The sequence below is a fragment of the Quercus robur genome, chromosome 5 (assembly GCF_932294415.1).
Source record: "Quercus robur chromosome 5, dhQueRobu3.1, whole genome shotgun sequence".
NCBI lineage: Eukaryota > Viridiplantae > Streptophyta > Magnoliopsida > Fagales > Fagaceae > Quercus > Quercus robur.
Window position 1 is genome coordinate 5,320,568 of NC_065538.1, and position 23,691 is coordinate 5,344,258.

The 23,691-nt window shown below is 34.4% G+C and overlaps 1 long non-coding RNA gene across 3 annotated transcripts; it reads left to right on the forward strand.

Moving 5' to 3' along the window:
• The first annotated feature begins 17,568 nt into the window (after nucleotides 1-17,568).
• Nucleotides 17,569-21,067, forward strand: LOC126724907 (uncharacterized). 3 transcript variants are annotated; one of them, XR_007655148.1, is made up of 3 exons: nucleotides 17,569-17,876; nucleotides 18,952-19,309; nucleotides 20,160-21,067. It is a non-coding gene; the product is annotated as an uncharacterized LOC126724907 (long non-coding RNA). The 3 variants fall into 3 exon arrangements; XR_007655147.1 differs by lacking the exon at nucleotides 20,160-21,067 and adding an exon at nucleotides 19,860-20,147 and having other exon boundaries at nucleotides 18,952-19,314; XR_007655146.1 differs by lacking the exon at nucleotides 20,160-21,067 and having other exon boundaries at nucleotides 18,952-19,522.
• Nucleotides 21,068-23,691: the final 2,624 nt, after the last annotated feature.

The window sequence follows — 23,691 nt, forward strand, 5'->3', positions numbered from 1 at the left end:
TGAGCTGAAAATTAGAGGAAGAAGATGGAGTGGGAGAAAATTAGTTGAGTGAAGTTAAAAGGTTATCCATATGTTCCTTTTTTCAATAAATCATAAGGCCTTTCCACATCATTAACATTGTTTAACTCTCTTTCAAAAGATTCAATTCTAGTGCCAAATTATAACTAAATTTAATTTTAAAGATTAGTATGGTAATATTTAAATCCAAACAACCACCTTTTTTTCCTTTGCAATTAAATTGGAAATTCCATAGATTTGGTTGATCATGATGTTATTAGAACTACGTCATAGTTCATACTTCCAAATAGAAAACTACAACTAACTCAAGCTTTGATATAAAAAGACCAGAAAGATTATCATTGTCCTTTTTTATGCGGTTATAGGCTAATAGCATTTCATATATTGTCAACAGCACACATGCACGGCATTATTAGCGTGTGAATATTGAACCTGCATACATAGTAAACTTCAATTGATCTTAAATTTGCGCGCTGTGTTGCATTTCTTTTCGCTCGCTTAGGGGCTTTAGTAGAATCTTCTAGTGACCCATTGGGTGTGTTTTCATCCAGTGATTTATACCCACAGATTAAGGGTTTTGTTTTTGGTGGTAGTGGCTTAGGTTTGGTTTTGGGTGATTTATACCCTTTATTGCATAAATCTCAGGTTTGGTCTAAATCTATTCGAGGGGTCTTAAGGAGGGAAAATATGGGGTCTGAGGTGAGGTCAGGTGACTTAGAGAAAGGCTCGTCTTCTAATGTCGGCAGGGAAGGGGCTGGGGTAAACACAGCCATCTTTGCGCCTTCTCACATGCCTTCGTCTTCTTATCCTCTTGCTCCGGCCGTTCCCCATCCTTTCCATGCCCTTAAGGAGAAATGTTCTTTGAAAATAGAGGTCTTTAGCAAGTTCAGGGATATGTTCTAGTTTCCCGAGGAGACTAGGGCTCGTTTTCCTAGAAAAGGTGAGAAGGCTTGTTCCTTTGCTCATGGGGAAGTTTGTTTTTACGAGGCTACATTTATCATGGAGCTTTTTCACTACCTAAACCTTGCACCAAGGCAGCTTATGCCCAATTCATGGAGAATCGTCATAAGCTGTATGGTGATTTGGACGACCATTGCCGATAGGGACATGATCACGCTGAATGAGTTCATCCATCTCTATCGTTTGAAAGAATCCAAGGATTTTGGGTATTATGAGTTCGTACCTTGGGATAGAAAGTCGCGTCTTATCATGATCTTTTGTCGTCCTTCTATTACTGGAAATCTAGATATTTCTTCGTGTCGGGCGACGGTTGGGAGACTCTTTCTGATGATTTTTTGGGGGACGTCCCTAGGTTGCTACGCCGGTGGGAAACCCCTTTGCTTGGTGCGTTTGCCCTTCATAAGATTTTTTTTCTTTTCTAACTTCTTGTTCATAATGGTCATTACTACTGATGTTTTCTTGGTTTTGTATTTTGCAGTAAAGGAGCGTCTTGAGCTCGAGAGTAAGTTTAAGGAGCGGGTTCAAGCAGCAATTAAGTACGCAAGAACTATTGATGATTTTGATGAGTTAGTTGATCCACGCACGTTAGCTCGTCATTGCTTAGGGCCGAAGCCCTCTCTTTACGTCCTCAGTACGCTTGATCGAGAAGAGAAAAAACGTGAGTTGCCTTGGTATATGGGATCATCTTTTCCACTTTTTCTTCGTTTTAATTCTCTGTTTTCTTTGGTGTAGAGATGAAGACCAAGTTTAACAAGGAGATGTACAAGAAGATCAAGGAGAAGAAGAACGAGCTCCTTTCCAACATTAGCCAAAAAAGGTTAAGGATTACAAACAAGGAAAAAAAGAAAGAGAAAGAAACGGTGGAGAGAGGTTTGTCCACCCCTGCCTTGGATTTAGAGGAGGGTCAAGCAGCTTCTCCTGGCGTTTCTATTTAGGAGGTCGACCGTCCTTTGAAGAAGCAGAAGACAGGGAACAAGGGAAAAGACAAGATGGGCTCCAGTGTTTGGTTCGATGCCGAGACAGCTATGGGCCATGCCAATGAGCTCCTTACTCCCGGGGAGATGAAAGAGATTTCCAGCGTACCCTCCCACAAGATGGTAAGTCGTCACGTTCATAAGCTCGTGCGGGTAATCCTTCTTATTCTCATCCTTTTTTTTTTTTTTTTGCTTCGTCCTTAAGCATTTGATTGCCTTTATTGACTTTGATGAAACTTTTCATTGTAAGGTGTTGGGAGAAACAATGCATATCACTACCCAGTATTTGGCAAATGAGGAGAAGGCCGTCGTGGCCAATTCAAAGGTGGAGGCGTTGGAGGCTGAAGCTTCGGGGCTACAGAAATATTTGATCACTGCTATGGATGCTATTAACACTTCCAAGGAACAGATCAAAGTTTTGACTGAGCAGCTAGAGTCTGAGAAGTGGTTAGTGAAGCAAAAGGATGAACTCTTTGCAATAGCTGCTCAAAGGATGAAGGTTGCCATAGCTAAGGCCGTCACTGCCTTCCAGACCACAGACGAATATAATACTATATTGTTTCCGTGGTATTTCAAAGGCTTCGAACTTTTGAGGAGATAGCTGATTAAGCACGGCCCTGGCACGGATCTCGAGGAGTTGGATTTTGAAGTTATTGATAAAGAGATCGAGGAGGACGAGGTAGCTTAGGCATTGGCCTAGACCGCGACGTCTACTGGTGTAGAACCTTCCCAGACTAACAAGGACGATGACGATGCCGCTCAAGCTTGAACCTGTTGCCCCTTATAAAAGGTTTTTTTTTTATTTTTTTATGCCCTATTTGTTTTAGGGCTACTGGACACCTAATATTCGAATGCCCTACCTGTTTTTGGGGCTTTTTGAATAGTTTTATTTTATACAATATGTCTATGCATTTGCCTTTACCTTCCTGGTTGGTTGATATCTCCTGCCAGTATTTTGCTAGAATTTACTCCTGGATGTTCTTCTTCTCCCTTGGGGACTTAGAAAAATTTTGTTGGCATATTTGTTTATCCTCGTCCTTTTATGGACTTACAAGATTTTGGTTTGTTAGAGGACGATGCCTTGTAAAAATTCTTTCATTTGGGCAATGTTTATGTAGCTAAGAAATTTGACCGGATTTCATTTGGACGATGTACCTCCGTTCAAGGAATTTTACCATCTTTTCGTTTGGATGATGTACTTCCTTTCAAGGTATCTTATCATCATTTCGATCTAGACGATGGATGTCCATTTAAGGAATCTTATCGTCTCTCTAGTTTGGACGACCATTTTGGTCTTTTGAGAAATCTTATCGTCATCTTTGACTTTTTCGTCTTTTTGATTTGGACGATGTACATCCATTTAAGGAATTTTATCGTCTTTTCGATTTGGATGATGTACATCCATTTAAGGAATTTTATCGTCTTTTTGATCAGGACGATGTACATCCTTTTAAGGAATCTTATCATCTTTCTAATTTGGACGATCGTTTTGGTCTTTTGAGGAGGAAATAATTAAAGCGCATGAATTGCTGGATAATACTTGTGACATGCTGAATAATAACTTATGAAATTTTGAAAAATCACTTATTACATAAAAAAGTACGGAATCAAATTATGTTAATTGCTTACAATCAGGCTATGACTCCTTTTCTTAATACCTCTTTATATGTTTGACATTCCACGGATGAGGTAGCCTTTTTCCTTCTAAGTCTTCTAGATGGTAACTTCCCTGGTGTGAATAGTGGACAACTCTATAGGGCCTTTCCCAAGTTGGACCTAGTTTGCCTTGTGTTGGATCTATTGTTGCAGGAGTCACTTTCCGAAGGACGAGATCTTCGATGCTGAATTTGTTTAGCTTCACTCTCTAATTGTAGTATTCAGCTATCTTCTGCTAGTACTTGGCCATTCTTTGGGAGGCTTGGTCTCTGACTTCGTCCAGACAATCCAGGTTCTGCTTTAACTAGTCATCATTGCTTTACTCGTCAAAGAACTCCCTCCTGATGCTAGTGAGCCCCACTTCGACCGGGATGACTACTTCTGCACCATACGTTAGGTTGAATGGTGTTTCTCCTGTTGGTGTTCGTGCCGTTGTCCTGTAAGCCCACAGGACACTTGGTAATTCCTCGGGCCATGCTCCCTTTGCCCCCACTAACCGGGACTTGATAATTTTGAGCAAGGTTCGGTTGGTTACTTCTGTCTGTCCATTGGCCTGAGGATGTCCTAGTGATGAGTACTTGTTTTTGATACCTAGGCTCGAGCAAAATGATCTGAACCCATGACTGTCGAACTGACGACCATTGTCTGAAATGATCATCCTTGGTATCCCGAACCTGCAAACAATATTTTTCCATACAAAATTTTATACCTTTGCCTCTGTGATCGTTGTAAGAGCTTCCGCTTCGACCCACTTCATGAAGTAGTCAATTGCGACGAGTAGGAACTTCATTTGTCTCTTTCCCTATGGTAGGGAGCCCATAATGTCGATCCCCCACTGTGCGAACGGCCAGGGCGAGGAAATGGTCGCCATTTCTTCTCCTAGAACTCTTTGAACATTCTCATACCTTTAGCAACTGTCACCTTTTCACGAAATCTGCTGTGTCTTGCAGCATCATGGGCCAGAAGTAACCTGCCCTCATGATCTTCCTAACAAAGGATTTTGACCCCATATGATCTCTGCAAACCCCCTCGTGTACTTCCTCCAGGACATAACTGGCCTCTTCCTCTTCTATACATCTCAAGTAAGGCTGGGAGAATCCTCTTTTGTAAAGCTCGTCATTTAGAACTGTAAACTGGGCAGCACGCTTCTGGATTTTCTTGGCTTCTTCAGGGTTTGGTGGTAATCATCCATCCCAAAGGAATGACAAAATTAGACTCATCCATCCTGAGCGGGTGTGCGTGGGGAAAGTTTAAAGCTCCTTGATGCTAGGGGAGTTTTGTTCTTCCAGCCTCCAATCATTCATCTTATCCTGGTCATCTACTAAGGCACTCTGGGCTACCTCATCAGCTTCTGCATTCTGATCCCGTGGGATTTGAACAAACTCTGCACGATGAAAGGTACTCACTAACCGGTTCGTCAATTTGAGGTATTTCTGCATTCTTGTATCTTTTGCTTCAAAATCTCCTCTGACTTGCCCTATGACGAGTTGTGAGTCACTCTTAAGCACGATATTTTCAACTCCAAGTGCCCGAGCTATTCTTAGCCTTGTCAGCAAGGCCTCATACTCCGCTTCGTTATTAGTTATAGGGAATTTGAGCTGGACCCGATACTTGAGAACATCCTTTTCAAGGGAGGTGACAACAACACCCGCTCTGCCTCCTTTCTGAGTGGACGATCCATCAATGTTTATCGTCCAAAGGTCTTCTTGGTCGCCTGCCTTCTCGGGGGTGGTGAATTCTGCTATGAAATTGGCCAATGCTTGAGCTTTTATAGCCGTTCGTGGACGGTATACTATATCAAACTGGCTGAGCTCGATGGCCCAGTGCACCATTCGTCTTGTGACATTGGGTTTGTTCATCACTTTTTTGATGGGTTGGTCTATCATTACTATGATAGGGTTAGCTTGGAAGTACGAACGAAGTTTTCTTGAAGCCACTATTAGGGTGAAGGTGATCTTCTTTATGCACGGATATCGCGCCTCAGCACCTTGGAAAGCCTGGCTGACATAGTACACAGGGAGTTGTACTTTGTTTTCTTCCCTGATCAAAGCTGCACTGACTGCCGTGACAGATACTGCCAAGTACAAGAATAAGTCTTCTCCTTCTTTGGATGGACTTAAAAGTGGGGGGTTGCTTAGGTAGCGCTTCAACTCTTGAAACTCTATTTCACATTCCTCCGTCCAAGCAAACGCTTTCTTCAAGGTCTTGAAGAAAGGAAGGCATTTGTCTGTTGCCTTGGAGACGAACCTATTGAGGGTTGCCACACTTCCTATGAGGGATTATACTTCTTTGATCGTCTTTGGTGAGGACATCTCGAGGATAGCCCTCACTTTTTCGGGATTTGCTTCAATTCCTCTTCGCGACACCATAAACCTGAGGAATTTCCCTAAGGAAACCCCAAAAGCACATTTGGACGGGTTTAACTTCATGCTGTACTGTCTGAGTGTGTTAAATGTCTCCTTGAGATCATCCAGGTGATCCTCCTCCTCTTTGCTCTTGACGAGCATATCATCAACATACACCTCCACATTTCTTCCAATTTGTTTTTTGAACATCTGGTTTACCAATCTTTGATACGTGACCCTTGCATTCTTTAATCCAAAGGGCATGACCCTATAGCAGTAAAGTCTTTGACTGGTGACAAAAGCAGTTTTTTCTTGATCTTCTTCGGCCATCTGTATCTGATTATATCCAGAGAATGCGTCCATGAAAGTGAGAAGTTTATGTCTACCAGCTGATCAATTCTGGGTGAGGGAAAAATATCCTTCGGGCAGGCTTGATTTAGATCTGTGAAATCGACACACATTCTCCACTTCCCGTTTGCTTTTTTTACCATGACCACATTAGCCAACCACTCAGGATAGTGGACTGAAGCCATGATTCTGTGACAATGGTTGGTACCCCCTTCAAGATACCCACCCATTTGGCACTTTTGTCTGAAGCGTGAAGATGAGCAAGGAGCCAAAAATCTCCATAGTCAAGAGCAAAAGCTGCAAGTGTCAACACTGCCTTTGCATCCCATGAATATTTTGTGAGTTTTTCAAGTATTTTCTTCCCTGTATTACTTTCCTGACCAGGAGGCTTGCATGCCATCTGAAAATATGTATATGTCATAATTGTTATTATGAAGAATGCTAACATAAATATATATATATATATATATATATTCAAAACTGTTACACAAATTTATACAAAATTTGAAATTGTGACTTCAAGTTACGGAGTATAATTTTAGTTATTGTTTCGCATGTGTAATTCATCTTAGTCCTTAATCATGCCACCCACAAATAAAACAAAAACAATAAACAAAAATGATTACCTTAAATGGTTCTGGAATTTTTTTTTCCTTATTTTAAATTTGGTTATTTCATATGAAGGGGAAGAGATTTGATAAACTACAATCAATGGAATATAAAGTGTAAATCTAAGAGTGAAATGTAGAATTTTCACTCTTATTATTTAATGAATGTACAAGATATTTAATTTTAATATTTATTATTTTGTTTGTTGGAGTGTTATTCTTTGAAATTATTAATTACCTCGCAGTAAAGATGCTTGAGTGTACACAATGATATACCCAAACTGGCTGTTGGGGGTTCTTCCTCCATGTTCTCCAGTTTATTACCCTACGGTAAGTCATAATTAGTAATTGTTAAAAAAAAAAAAAAAAAAAAAAAACCTTCAGAAGATATGGAAAACACTAATGTAGTAATGCTACTTCTAGTATTATAATGTAACGCTTACAAAATGGTGTGATAAGAAATGTAATTGTTGGATTTCAATAACATAAAAACAAGTACTAATTGTTTCTTGCTTGAGTTGAAATTAAAAATATCATCATCTGCTCGACTCAATGCCATTTGATAAGGCCATAGAGACGAGCTTGACAGAGAATGTTATTGATAATTTGATAAAGGAAGAGTTACCACTATAAATATATCTCAATCTTCACTTCCAAAGGAAAAAAGTTTAATAGAAAACGATGATAAAAATGGTTTTCTAATAAAAGAATATATACCATAACAACATGCTGAACAACATCACTGGCACGGTTGAGAATCTTTTTGACAATAGTGAAAACAGGGCAAACATCAAACTTTATGTCTGCATGAGCATGGGTTTCAAAAATTTGAGTCATGATCAGTTCCTTGGGCATGTTTAACACGCTCAGATCACTACTCTTGGCCATGGTATAAAAAAGGGAGAAGGGTTTTTAGAAACTCGAATAGGTTTAGGGCAGAAGAGAGAATGTTGGTGTGTGGTGTTGTGCAATAATCTCTCCTATTTATAGCCATCAGAACTGGATTAAGGTAACAAGCAAAGACTTGGATAGGGAACACAAGTAGGTTCCATCTAGGTGAGGTCCCTCTAGCTAGGTAGCACTCATGCATCAATGCACATGCGTGTTAATGGATCAGATTGTCAACTTCGTATGATTTTAAAATGACTTTCCTTGTTTGTCTGATTCAACGGCTAATAAAAACCATAGCATTCAAGAATTAGTACAATAACCACAAAATAAAAGGGTTAGCCAAATACTTAAGAAGTATAATATAGTAGTCGTGAGCTACACATTTAATTATCTTCTAGGTACACTTTTTTACCCACAAAATAATCCTCCGTAAAACCCATAGGATTCAAGAATAGCTAACCCCAAGCATTGCATTGGTTTTTACGTTGATTTGGGAATGAATTTCTGTATGGGTCCATATACTATCAGTTCGATCCTTTCTGATAGCTTAAGATTGTGTTTTTCTTTTTTGAAAGGCTGATAGCTTAAGTTGTGTTGTATGTTTTAAGGCAGTGTTAATTGCACGCAGTGTATATAGAATCATAGATACACTCTATCAAAATACACTAAAAAAATTGTTTTCAATGTATTTTTGCAATGTGTGTAAAATATACAATGTGCACTGGCTTTTCTCCTACGTTCTAATATGTTATCAGAAAGTTGTTTGTTTGTTTGGTTCCATGTTTAAGCCAAATTGTGTACTTGTTACGTCAATAAAATCGAGTGTAAACTTTGTAGTGAAATTTTATGTAATAATTCGAAGTAGTTTAAACATTCAACCTGGTCATCATCTCATCTGTGATACTTTTTTGTTCAATTCTTTTGCTTATATATCATTGATCCGGTTGCATTTATAATATTGAAAACTTTTGTCCTCTGCAAGGCTACTCTTCTTTTTCATTCATTCATTCATTTTCCCCCCTCCTTCTAAAAGGTTATCCATAGTTTTGTTTAGCAAAAACACAAGAGATCTTTTAACACTGTTCAAAATGTTTAACTCTCTTCCGTAGCATTCAATTTTTGTAGCATATTTATTACTGTGGATAAGTATGTTAATATTAAATCCATTTAACCTTTTATTCTTTTTATTTTTCAAATTGAAAGCTCCACATCCACAGATATTGTTGACAATATATTAAAAATTAAAACTAAGTTAAAATTCTAATTAGTTTAACTGATAAAGTCTTTTGTTATTGAAAACGAATTTGGAAATTCAATTCCTGCCTTCAAAAAAAAAAAAAATTTATAAAAATATGTAAAAGATTCTCATGGTCTTTAAGTCTTTCTGTGTAAGATCTGTAAATAAATAAATAAATAAATTGAATTAGTAGTTAGTACTATATTATAAAGGCAAGTACCGATAACATTACACACATGCAACCTGTTTTTTTTTTTTTTTTTGGAGAAATCGGAAATTCCTGAGTCATCGCTGATGATGTCATGATTACTACGTCATGCTTCCTAAATGCAATATCCACCTAATTCAAGCTTTGATATAACATCACATTGATTATGGTTACAGCATTTTGATCATTTTCAACTGCGCAAATGCATAGCTAGCATTTGATTTCGTAAATATACGCGGTGTCATGCATTCTCACGTACCTTACTCCTTCTCATGTTATTAAAAATAAAAAATAGCCAAGCTTGACTTAGCAGGTGCGAGTAATATATCCCATTATTTAGCACGTGATTAGTTAATCGTAATTAGCTCGATATTTGGGAAATAATTTAATATATTGCATGTGGGTATATATATATATAATAATAATAATAATAATAATAATAATTAATATTTTCCTTCAAATTATGCAAGCATTTATCCCGTATGCGCTAAAATACTTGGTATTCTCAAAAAAAAAAAAACAGTGGGTTAATCCTACATCGAAAAATGAGTGTGAATTAAAAAAGGTTTAAAGTCTGTACTGTGTATCCAAGAGTTAAACATTTTTAGATATACACTACTGTCAGTTTCTTTAAAACTTTTTCCCCTCTCCCATGTGTGTGTTAAAATACTTAGTATTAAAAAAAATAAAAAATAAAATAAAAAAGGTAGAAGAAGAAGAAGGACCAAGCATGGAACTGAGATCTGCATTGATCTTAATATTGCAAATGGCTAATTAACATATAAGGGGTTATTGTCTCACATGCCATAGAGCACCGCCAAAATACTAATGGTCAACTGCTTTACATTTTAATAGATTTTATATTTGTTAAACTACATTTTTAAACTTTGTAATTAGTGTGGGTTTAACTTAGCTCAATTGCTAAAGTTTTTTGTCCTCAAATAAGAGATTTAGCGTTAGAATTTGACCTACACCAAAAATCAATTTATATTTTAGTCTATTGATAAAAAAAACAATTATCATATAATGGACAGCATAAATTAAAATTATATCTCACCAATCCAAAACTAAAAATAAATAAATAACTTCATGGTGTTTTTTTCAAGGCAATTATGTGGTGGATAAAAAAAAGTCATACTTTTAAATGGGTAATTTTTAAGTACTCCTAGAGTATGGTAACGTGGTGCTCTTTCACTTCATAAGTTTTTTTTTTAATAAATGAGAATATCTAGAGCTCTTCGAATATCTAATTATTTCCATAGGTGGTGCACGAAGCAAACGAACCTTACCCACTCAACCAAGCCTCGTTGGTAATACACTTGATATACCACATCTTCCTTTTATATGAAAATAGATCTTACTTGTAGATTTTATATATATGGCTCATTCTTATGTTATTGGAATGTGTATTAGGCTGGATATACGGATTATAGATTCTCATGTAATTGAAAAGGTTTTGTTTTGTCCAAAGCATTATTATTCATTTTTAATTTTTCTAAAGGTTATTCGTATTTAGATTTGCTACGATGATAGAGAATAATTATTATAGAACAAATACCATAGATTGAAATTTTATCATGTTTATTAAAGGAATATAAAGAGAGGAAGAAGATGGAGTGGGAGAAAATTAGTTGAGTGAAGTTAAAGGTTATCGATATGTTCCTTTTTTCAATAAATCATAAGGTCCTTTCACATTATAAAAATTGTTTAACTCTCTTTCAAAATATTCAATTTTAGTACCAAATTATAACTAACTTTTAAGGATAAGTATGGTAATATTTAAATCCAAACAACCACCTTTTTTTTTCTTTGCAATTAAATTGGAATTTCCATAGATGTGGTTGATAATGATGTTATTAGAACTACGTCATAGTTCATACTTCCAAATAGAAAACTACAACTAACTCAAGCTTTGATATAAGAAACCAGAAAGATTATCATTGTCTCTTTTTTATGTGGTTATTGGCTAATATATAGTAATTGTGGAGATAAAGAACCAAGTAGGAGTATTGGGTCGTGGATCATGCCCGAGGATATAAGGGAGCCTGAGGATGGTCGAACGGTAAAATAAATATGTGGGTTAATGGGTCGAGGACAAGGACAGATAGTAACAAACAAGTGGTGTATCCTGAGGAACCAAACTTCCTCAGGAAGTGTTGTGGAAGGTTGGAGCCCGGCCACTTAGAGAATACCATGCGAGAGGCAACCATACTTCTAAGGATAAGCTTCAAAGAAAGGAGTCAACAATAAACTAAAAAATATCTGAGAAAAAGGCTGCTACTACCATATTAAATGTTTTGCACCTAACCAACTAGCCGCATTTATGTGGAAATGATGCCTGAATAGTGATGTTTAGTCTTACAACTACATACAAAGTTTCCAAGAGGGTTCTGATGGAACAAGCATCCAGGAGATCACCTATATAATCAACAAATGGAAGGCTGGGATCGAAAAGAGTAAGACTATATAAGAGAATGGACTCCATGAAAAATGGGGCATGTAATCTTTGAGAAAAAGAAAGAACACCTTGTACTTAGAAAAAGCTTGAGTCAATATAAGAACAACTCATCCTCGGACTTGATCGAGGAGTGCCATTCTCACATTGTGGTGTTTTTCTAACTAGTTTAACCCTTTTAAATTAAGACCCATATTTGATTTGCTGGAACGTTCTCTCTTGTAAGATCCACTCTCTAACAAATACAATATTGTGTTGGGCTAATTGGGCCATCATCAACTATTCACAAGTTGGAGGTTTAAAAATTCAGTCTGTACAGTAATGTTTATTTCATTAAGTAAGATTATAATTTTAGACTATAACCAATTTTGTAACTAAATTTTGTCCCTCTTTCATAGTCCAAAAAAAAATAAAAACCTTTCATAAATTTCAAATATTACCAATTATAAAAAAAAATTAATAAAAAAATTAATTTTTTTTCAAGTAGCTAGTATCATATTATAAAGGCAAGTACAGATAACACTACACACATGCAACATTTTTTTATTTCTTTTTTGTACTTATCGGAAATTCCTGAGTCATCATTGATGACGTGATTATAATTACGTCATACTTCGTAAATGGAAATTCTTCCACATAAGATATAAAGCATCCATTAAAGTAAATGACCAAAAGATTCCCATTGTCTTTCGATGATATGGTAACAGCATTTCACTTTCAATTTTTACCCCAAAAAAAAAATTCTCAAAAAAAAAAAAAAAAAAAGGCATTTCATTTTCAACTTCAATTAATCCTAAATATATATTCACAGTGTCATGCATTCTCACGTACCTTGCTCCCTCTCTTGTTATTAAAGAAAGACTAGCTTGACTTAGCAATTGCAACTAATATGATTACCGTATTAGTTAGCACGTGGTTAATTAATTTGGTTAGTGATTTGAATTTATCTTAACGTATAGCATTTTCCCTTCTCCAAAAGCAACCAGATACTCAATAGTTACTAAATATAACACATGGTTTTAATTAGTAGGTAAGGGGTTGACTGTTTCACATGAGCACCGCCAAATACTAATAGTCTAAGCGGTTTAAAGCTTTCATAGTTTTTAGTTAAGAGTAAGATTTAAGTACAATACTTAGGTGTTGTTCATTAAATTTCACTCTTAAGATTTTGTTATGTGGATTTTTTCTCATAAAATGAAAGTGTATTTTTTAATTAAGTAGACATATGGCTAAATCTTAAGACAAAAACTTAAAAAGTGGCACCTAAGGTACTCTACCTAAGATTTGTCCTATAGTTAAATTACATCTTAAACTTAATAGTTTAGAGGTGCTTTAAAATTAAACAACCAACTTTTTATTTTATAAACACACAGAATTGGTTTAGAGACACGATGGTGGAGCGGAGATGAGCTGAAAATTAGAGGAAGAAGATGGAGTGGGAGAAAATTAGTTGAGTGAAGTTAAAGGTTATCCATATGTTCCTTTTTTTCAATAAATCATAAGGCCTTTCCACATCATTAAAATTGTTTAACTCTCTTTCAAAAGATTCAATTCTAGTGCCAAATTATAACTAAATTTAATTTTAAGGATTAGTATGGTAATATTTAAATCCAAACAACCACCTTTTTTTCCTTTGCAATTAAATTGGAAATTCCATAGATGTGGTTGATCATGATGTTATTAGAAAACTACAACTAACTCAAGCTTTGATATAAAAAGACCAGAAAGATTATCATTGTCCTTTTTTATGCGGTTATAGGCTAATAGCATTTCATATATTGTCAACAGCACACATGCACGGCATTATTAGCGTGTGAATATTGAACCTGCATACATAGTAAACTTCAATTGATCTTAAATTTGCGCGCTGTGGTGCACACTGACGTAGCGTGCTCATATCTTGCATGTTACTTAGAAAGACTAGCTGAGCTCGACTCAGCAATTGCAACTTGTAAGTTGCAACTAATATGATAACCCCATTAATATAGCAAGTGGATAATTAATTGCAATTAGACGGGGCAGTGATTATTATTGAACTTAATATGGCATCTGATCAATATACAAACATTTCATTCAAAGCATCTATAGTCTTCAGTCCTTCTGGATGAGTGATGGGTTAAAATAGATTGACCCTACTTAATTAATTCAATTACTTAAGTTGATTAATTAGGTCAAATTACATGCAAATTGTAGAAGCACTAACAAATCATCAAATAAACTAAATGTAACAGAAATTAAATTGACACAGCAATTTGTTGACAAATAGAGAAAACCTTTTGCAAGACAAAAAACCCCCACCGAGTGAATTTTAGGTCACAACTTCCAAGAATTCAAAAACACCGATCGAGAACAAAGCTTGACCAATCGAAACAAGGGCATAATTTTAATTAAGCCCAACAACCCATTGGCCTATTAAGTGATTAAGGTTTTAGATCTATTTCACATAGTATTTAAAGGAAATCTTAAGGCACGTTTTGTGAAGACTTTGGATGTGCTCTTGTGAGATCTAAAAGGTACTGTACCTTCTCCTTTTCAAAGTCACTATAAAAAATCATTCTCATACCATTAGAACCGATAGATCTGAAGTTGCTACAACAAGATCATACATAGTTGGTGATTTAAACCTTCAAGAGTGGTCTTGGAGTTACAAATTGGAGAGTTTGTGTTGTTAAATCTTTGAGTGAGATCTCAAAGTCACAAACTTGAGAGTTTGTATTCAAACAAATTTAAGATAGAAGAGTCCATAGAGTTGGAGCTACATGCGATTGTGTTAGTAAGTTCTACATGAGATAGTTTTATATTTAGAATTTAAATCTATTTTAAACTTCCATTTTATTATAGTGGATTTGTTTACCTTGAGGATAAGTCAAATTAAATCATCTCCAAGTTTTTTACTTTGAAACGGTTGGTTTCATTGGTTTTCCTAAGTAATCATATCATTGTCTTATTTATTTTTCCGTACTGCATGATATGATATTTTGCTATTTAACCTAGATCTCATAATTAAGCTAAATAATCACTTGGCTAATATATTAGGCTAAACAATCTACTTTAAGGAGTCTAAACAGAACAAACATCAGTGCTTTCTATAGCACGTGTTTTTTGTAGATATATATATCTTAATATAATATTGCATAAATGGGATGAATTTGAATGAGAATGGATAAAGTCTTGTTCAAATATGAAAATATTCTAGATTTAAAAATGAGACATTTTTCGTAAACGCTTATTTAATTTGTTTAGTATCTTACTGTTCATTATTTAGTCTTTTGTTTGTAAAAAATAGAAAGACTTACATTTATTCAGCAAATAAAAATAGAAAGACTAACACTTAATCCACTCCCTCCTCACAGATCCCCATACAAAATGCGAATGCAAGCTAGACAATTATTATAGTAGCGTTCATAAAAGTCGTTGAAGCTCACATCTTACATAGTTTAATATAGCTCATTAAGGGTATGCTTGGTTGGGTGGATTTTAGGGAGGATGGAGAAAAAAAGTGGAAAATAAGAGAGAAAATGAATGGGAAGGGTGTTTGGTTGAGAGGGAAAGGGAGAGGGTGAGAGAAAAGTTGTAGGGCCCATCTGTTTTCTCTCTGAACCCACCAAAATTCAATCTCTCCAAAATCGGGAGAAAATAAGGAAGATGTGTGTTGGACAAAATTGCCCTTCTCCATCCAACAGCAAACATTTTGTCTTTTTCTACATTTTTTTTTTTTTTTGGGCCTGGATAAAATTTCTTCTTGTTTGCACAATATATTCACGTTGTTTTGGTTTTGGTTTTGGTTTTTTTTTTTTTTTGGATAAAATTTTGCACAGTATGCTTTGGTTCTTTTTGTTTGTTTTTATCGGTTTTTTTTTTTTTTAATCCTTTTAACATTTGCTTATTTTATAAATAAATAAAAAATTAAAGTGTCCATACAAATCTTTTTTAATAATAAATGTGTTACTTTTTTTTTATATATTTAGTAAGGACATAATGGTAAATTTATACCAACTTTATTTTTCATCCTCTCATTTTTCATCTCAACCAAACAAAAAAAAATTCCATCCCTCCACTTTTCCACCCCTCCAACCAAACATAAATGAGGGAAAACTAAATCTTTTCTATCCTCCCACATTTCCATACTCTCACAATTTTCTATCCTCCCACTTTTCCACATTCCCAACCAAACGGACTCTAAGTCTTTTCTATTACATAAATAGGATGGATCTTAACGACAATAAATAAAATATTCTTTAAATGAGACAACACTTTTTTAGAAAAATGTTATGCTCACAATATTTTTATATATAATACTTTCATAATAAATCTTAAGTAGTAGGTTGTTAAAAAAAAAAATGTCTTCTAATTTCACTATATTGTCTAATTCTCCCTTGCAGAAGAATTTGGACTTAATCCCCCCTTTCCCCCACTTGATGAGAGAGAGAGAGAAATTACTCATTTTGTATAATGAGTATCTTAGAATTGGGTGTCCTAATCCATCCAATCGTTTATTCTTGTTTTTTGTTTTGGGGATGTCTAAGGTACACTTTTAGAAGTAAAAAAATTACAAACTAACAACGACAATTAACTCCCATAAAAAAAAATGGCAATTAATTAATGCAATTTGTGTCAAAAATAATAAATAAATAATTTTATTTATTATTTTTAAGTGAAATTAAAGATATTACAAATTTTTATAAAATAAATCATGTTATAATTTTTCTCATAGTCGAAATTTCACTTATAATTCTCATCTAAATATTTTTCATAATTAAATAAATGAGAATTACAACTTATATAAGTTTTTGTTGACCTCATAAAATGATTAAATTATAACAATTTAAATCTATAAATTATTAAATTATAACAATTTAATCTATAAAGTAACCGTTTGGACATTTAAAGCACTAGAGTTTAACTTGAAAATAATACCAAATTAGGGATATTAAATTATTTTCAAATTTTATTAAATATATTCATGTTTTATTTAAAAAAAAATAGTAAATTACTAAATAAAGGATTTGAGCACGTAGCACTTTTGATAGGTAACATTTATATATATATATGATTTTTAAATACATCTGATATACGACGACCTGCATTCATATGAAAATAGATCTCACTTGTAGATTTTATACATATGACTCATTCTATTTGATTGCGTATCGGACCGGATGTATGGAATTAATATTGTTTCTCATGTAATTGAAAAGATTTTGTTTTGTCCGATAATTTGATATTTATTTGTTTCTTTTTTTAATACGAGATAGAAATTCTATTTTAACCTAAGTATATATGTATGTAAAACTCTTTTCTAGAGACTTGAACCCCAACTCTTACTTCCCACACTCCCACAAATACTTATACTTGTAGAGTCATGACCACCGCATTCGTTCTTAATTTTTCTAAAGGTTGTTCATATTTCTCTTTCTTCAATATTTTTTAAGAGCGCATTTTAATTTTTTTCAAAACTTCAAACGGTTTAACTCTTTTATGCTCCTGTCCCAAAAAATAAACAAAAATAAAAACAAAATCTGTAATTAGTATGTGCTTTTATTTTTAAAGAAGAAAAACACTTTTATGTTAAATAAAAAAGAAACCTCTTTACCATATCATAAAGAGTTTAGGGATGGCAAAATTCAACACTACCCGCAAAACCCAACACAACGAACTCGTTTATAAACAAGTCATGGGTTGAGATTAAACGGGTTTGGATCATATTCGGGTTTACACGACTGACCCGTTTATTAAACGGGTCATGTTCGTGTTTAACATGTTTAACCCGTTTGACCCCCTTAGCTTATAAAGTTAATTTTACCATTTTACCCGTATAACCTAGGTATATAAGCTTAGATATTAGTCTTCCCCTCAAAACCAGACCTCACGCCTCTCTCAAATCTCAATCTTGTGCCTCTTCGTTTTTGTCGTCAATCCTTACTTTGTCTCCAACTCTTCTTCTTCTCCTCAGAACTCCAACTGCCCCTCTTTCATCTACACTAAACTACAGATACAGAATTACAGATTGATTCTTTACTATAAAATCAAAACCCTAGCCTTCCCATGTCTCTCAACCTTCTACTCTCTCTTCCCCTCAAATCCCTAACTGACCCCTCTGATTTCTTTTCTCCTCAAAACCGTAGTTGCCCTCTGTTCTTGTTCTTCAGATTTCAACCACCGAATCCACTAGCAAGGTATATATTTTTGTTTTGTTTTCTTACTAATGAAATTTTCAATAATTGTAGATTTTGTTTACTGTGTTAATCATTATCATGTTGATTATTTAGTACTAATAGTAGACTTTTTTTTTTTTTTTTTAATATTTGGGTCTTGCTCTATGATTTCTTTTCAAGTTTCTTTGTATTTGTAATCTTAAGATAAAAATAACTGTAGATCTGTTCGTTTATTTTGTTAATCACTATCGTTGTTGACTGTTTTTTTTTTTTTTTTTTTGGGGATAAAAGATAGAAATTTTAAAATAAATAGATCTGTTTGTTTATTTCATTAAAATAATTTGGTCTTGCTCTATGATTTCTTTTCAAGTTTCTTTGTGTTTGTCATCTTAAAATAAAATAAGTGTAGATTTGTTCATTTATTTTGTTAATCACTATCATTGTTGATTGGTTTTTTTTTTTTTGGGGGGGGGGGGGGGGTGGGGGGGAGATAAAAGATAGAAGTTTTATTAGATAAAGTATAATAAACAGTACATAAGATCCTTGTAACATCAAAATAGGGCAAAATTGGACCTATTCTGTAGAAAAACAAATACTACAAAAAACAACACAGCAGAAAAATAACACTGAGCAGAAAAACACCACTGTGCAGAAAAACAGACACTGCAGAAAATAATACTGTGCAGAAAATACCACTGTGCAGAAAAACAGACATTGTGTAGAAAAACAGACACCGTAGAAAATCCATCTATTTTGTGTTAATCACTACACTGTTGGTTTTTAGTATTAACGGCCGTGGTAGGAGATCTTTTTACTGATATAAAAAATAAAAGTAGATCTGTTTATTTTTTGTTGATTTTAAAATAATTTGTCTTGCTCTATGATTTCTTCTCAAGTTTTTTCTATTTCTGTCATCTTAAAATAAAATAATTGAAGATCCATTTATTTTTTGTGTTAATAACTGTAATGTTGACTAATTCGTAATAATAGTAGATTTGTATGTTTGTTTTGTTGATTTTAAATTTATTTGTCGTTCTTTAATTTTTCTTAGAATTACTAAATTTCTTATCAATAATTTTTCTTTAAATTGGTCTAGATGCAAAGTGATGAGATGATTCCTATTGACATTAAGTGTGAAGGAAAAGACATTGACTTAGAAGATGAACTTGATGAAGTGGCTGAACTTCCTCCGCCAAAGAAGGCTAAGACTAAGTCTAAGAATAAGACAAATAACAAAGACAACTAAAGGAGGAGGAATTCAATTGTTTGGCGTTACTTTCATATACTTCCTACAAAAGATGAAGAAAAGTCTACATGCAAATGCAAGAAGTGTGGAAAGGAATATATTGTTGCTGGAGCATATAATACTGGAAATTTGAAGCGCCATTTGGAGTTATGTCCAAGGAAATTTGAAGCGCCATTGAGCATTTATGTTTCTACAGTTGCAGATATAGGTAATGTATTTTTTATTTACATGTTGGCTAAATGAGTTCTACATCTTATGATGATTTTTTAAAAAGAAAATAATATATATGTCAAAAAGGTTCTAGATTTCCCATAAAATGTTAATGTTTATTTTAAATATTAATCATGAAAATTTGTAGAGAAAACTTTAAATGGCAAAAAAGTTGCTCTATGGATAGAGGAATTGAGTTATCAAAATAGAACATATAGAATATGCATGATATTTTAGAGAAGTTAAATGGAATAAATTGAGTTGAATGATGCATGATGGTATGGTTGACCAATGTTATACAAATTATATTCATGCATATTCAAAATATAATAGTTTATAGATGTTTTTTGGCAGATTTGGCAGATAGTAGACACTACAAGTTCATTACTAGTAATTACTACTATGCAAATGACTATTATTTATTTAATTGATTCAATTGCTTGATTACCCACAGTTTCTAAATTTCTTATTTATAATGCTTAGATAAGTTTTTAATGTTTCATTAAATTTTTTTTGATGTAAAACTTGCACAATCACAATCGGAAAAGCTCACTGAAGATAAAATGAGCATGAATATCAATAAGGATGAGCACGAGGAAGACACCTCTTCAATGGAACCCTCGATCTCTTCTAATCCAGTTTCTTAATTAGTGATGTCTTTTACTTTTTGATATGGCACTTGGATGGTTGGACTTAGATTTTGCTATCAATGATATTTTGATATGCCATGTAATCATTTTGGTTTTTTATTCTCTTAGTCTGTAATGTCTTTTAGTTTTTGATATGGCACTTGGATGCCATGTGATCATCTTTATTATGGAACTTTGACATATTATTGAATTTGATAGTATGGAGGTTGGAACCTGTGGGGCCAGAGAATTTGTGATCCCGGCCCACTTTCCATTAGGGCCCAAGGCTCGCGCTGAGGAGAGGTGTTGCCGAGGACATGCAACGAAAGCCCAAATGGCCAAGAGATTTAACCGAGGACGATCCTGTCCTCGACATCCCAAAATCTAGAAGGAAGGAATGGCACGCCATCAAAGGCAGCCCCCAGAGCGCTCCTAGAAGAAAGGGCAAGTATAGTGTAGAAGCGATTCAAGGAAAAGCTGTTACCTCCGCATTGAATGCGCCAACAAACGTCATGGCCACATTAATGGGGAAAGGACCCCTGAACAGTGTGGTGACAAAGAACAAGGGAAAGGCTACCATTACTGCAATTAAGTACTTTGCGCCTGACAGAGCTATACTTTTCAGCTTTTACAACCACCCCCAACCACCCCCAACCACTTTGGGTATGGGCTGATAAGACAAGTATCAGCCTTATAAAGCTGAATCAAAATGTGGACGTTTGAGAAAGGGGAAAAGCTAGTATAAAAGGAGGAGGAAGCAGTCCAAAAAAAGGAGGGCATGATGTATCGTCTCTAGGACCATTGAAACCTAGCGTAAAAGGAACAATAAGAACCTTAAGCTCCTCAGACGAGGTCCAAGGACCAGAGCCACCCAGGCCGTGTTGAGGATAAAGTCTTCTTGAATATGTTCAATTCACCTCTGTACGATCATCATGAACACCATAACTAACGACTGTCCGTTCACCAAGGCCTAGCCTTTAGTCCACTCTCTACAAATTTATTGTTTGGACCTTTAACATTCGAACCCAACACCAATTTGGGATCGTTACAAATTGAGTCCTTACAGAACCTTTTGGACTAATAATTTTATTTTGAAGGAATGAAAGAATTATTTGCTTTTGTCATTATTTGAATTTTTATTGCTTGATTTATGGTTGAATTATAAATTTAGATATATCATATATGGGAGTTTATAACAGGTTATTCGGGTTAAGTTTAATTAAACAGGTTGTTCGAGTCATAATCAAAAAGGTTGTTAACAGGTTATTTGTGTTAATCTTAATATGATTTACTAATTAAACAGGTTAAACGTGTCATGTCGGGTTATCCGTTTAATAAACAGGTTGTGTTAGGGTTGAGAAATCCTGACCCGTTTACTAAACGGGTCAGATTTGTGTTGACCCATATAACATAATACTTACAACTCAACCCGACACGAACTCGACACGCAAACACGAATAGTCACCCCCTAAAAGAGTTAAAGATGTGTACAGATAACGTTTCACACATTCCTAAGTCATCGTTAATGACATTGTTATAATTACGTCATGCTTCCTTAATGGAAATTCTTCCACGTATTTCAAGCTTTGATAAAAAAAAGACCAAAGCTTCCATTAAAGTAAATGACCAAAAGATTCTCATTGTCTTTCGACATGGCATTGGTAACAGCATTTCATTTTCAATCATGTGATTTCACGTGCATGCAGGTAAACTTCAATTAATCTTAAATATATATTTATGCACAGTTTCATGCATTTTCGCGTAGCTTGTTCTCTCTCTTGTTATTAAAGAAAGACTAGCTTGACTAATTAGCAATTGCAACTAATATGATTACTGTATTATTTAGCACGTGGTTAATTAATTTGGTAAGTGATTTGAATTTATCGTAATTAAAAATTATTCCTTCAATGCATTTGCCCTTACTCAATTAGTTAGGAAGATATTTAAATAATCCTAAACAGTACGATGGAGGACAGAGATTAGCAGATCGGCAGATCGCTTGTCACCTCGTCACTGCCTCAACGGCCTCAGCCTTCAAGCCTCCTTGCTCGGCTGCTCTGGTGCTCCCTCCCTTAAGGTATTTCATTTTACTAAGCTAACTTGAAACTTCTCTCTCTTTTTCTCTCTAACTCTCTCTCTCAGTCTCCCACTCTCTCTCTCTCTATCTGAACTGAAATGAACAAAAATCTCTCTCTATCTTTATTCTTTAATAAGACTAACTCTCTCTCTCTCTCTTATGAAATGAATGAAACTCTCTCTATCTATGATTGGCCGAACTTTAGCTTTATTAATTTTTTTTGTTTGTTTTTGACTTTTTGAATTTGGCTTTATCAATTTATCTTATCCATTGGTGTTGGTGTGTGTAGTGTGTTGGTGAGATATTAATTGTCTTTTAGTGTAATGTGTGATTGTGAAATTTTCTAATTGGCAGGGGGCATCAGGCATGAGGCGTGCTTGTGTGTTGAGTGGGGTGGGGGTAGATGGGCACATGGGGCCGGGATGCACATTACACTGCTTTAGTGCTTTAATTATTGTGCTACATATGGGATGTGTGATGTGCACATCAGTGGCTCTTTTAGCGTAATTTGCACATGAGGCTAAAAAATATAACAAATTAAAGCAGTATAATTAATGACAAATAAATTAAAGCAATATAGTTTTTTGTTAGGCTAAACAACAATAATTAAAGCAATATAAATAATTAATCAATACATTATAAAAGACAAACAAATTAAATTATGTTAAGCTAAATAACAATTAATAATTTAATAATTAATGAAACAACAATACGACAAATTATAGTTTATAAAAGACAAACAAATTTATGAAACAACTAAATAATAAACTATAAGTTTATTTGAAATATTATTCAGCAAAAAAATAAACAATAATAATTAATAATTTTATTAATATTTCAAATGAACTTATAGTTTATTGTTAGGTATCTTTGTTCATTTCATTTCTTTTCATTTTTTTTTTCCTTTTTGAGGTTTTTTGGTGTACAGAATACAAATTTGTTTTGGTTTTAAGAACTTTTTATTTTTATTTTTTTAAGCATAAATTTCATATTGGCCAAATCTTGAATTTCGGCCGGTATTTACCGAAACGTCCCGAAACATCCGAAATAGACCGAAATGACCCAAAATTTTTTCAAAGTGAAATAGGAACACCTTGGACAAAATTCCTAGAGTTGCCACTGTATAGAATGAAATGAAATGTACAAATTTGCGAGTAGAGTTTCATACATAATAAAAGTCTCCCTTTGCAACATGAAAATAAAACCATTACATGAGTACTTTCCATAACATTGAACATGAACACAATTATTTGGAAGCAATAGTGTTGGCAGATAAAGAGAGGTAGCCATATTCTGCAGCAATAACTATCTAATGCATTAGGCATATGTAGTATACCTTTCATAACATGTGAGCATCAAAACTATATGAGATCCACATAGAGTGAGAAGCATACATCATATGTCCAAATACAGGAGACACTTTGTTCTAGTGCAGTGCCTTATTCTTCATAGGACCATCAATGTAGCAACATTTAAACTTGATATACATCTCCATGACACGATGACAGTCAGGGCATTTGATACTCTCTGGGATCTTCCCATCATTCTTCGGTAAGTCAAAGTGGTGACAAGGATGACCTTGGAGAATTGTATCATGGTGCTCCTTGATACAAACTTCAAGGCAAAAGGCACGTTTTCTTGTATCTTGTCCCTAAAATAGTAAAATCACGGTTA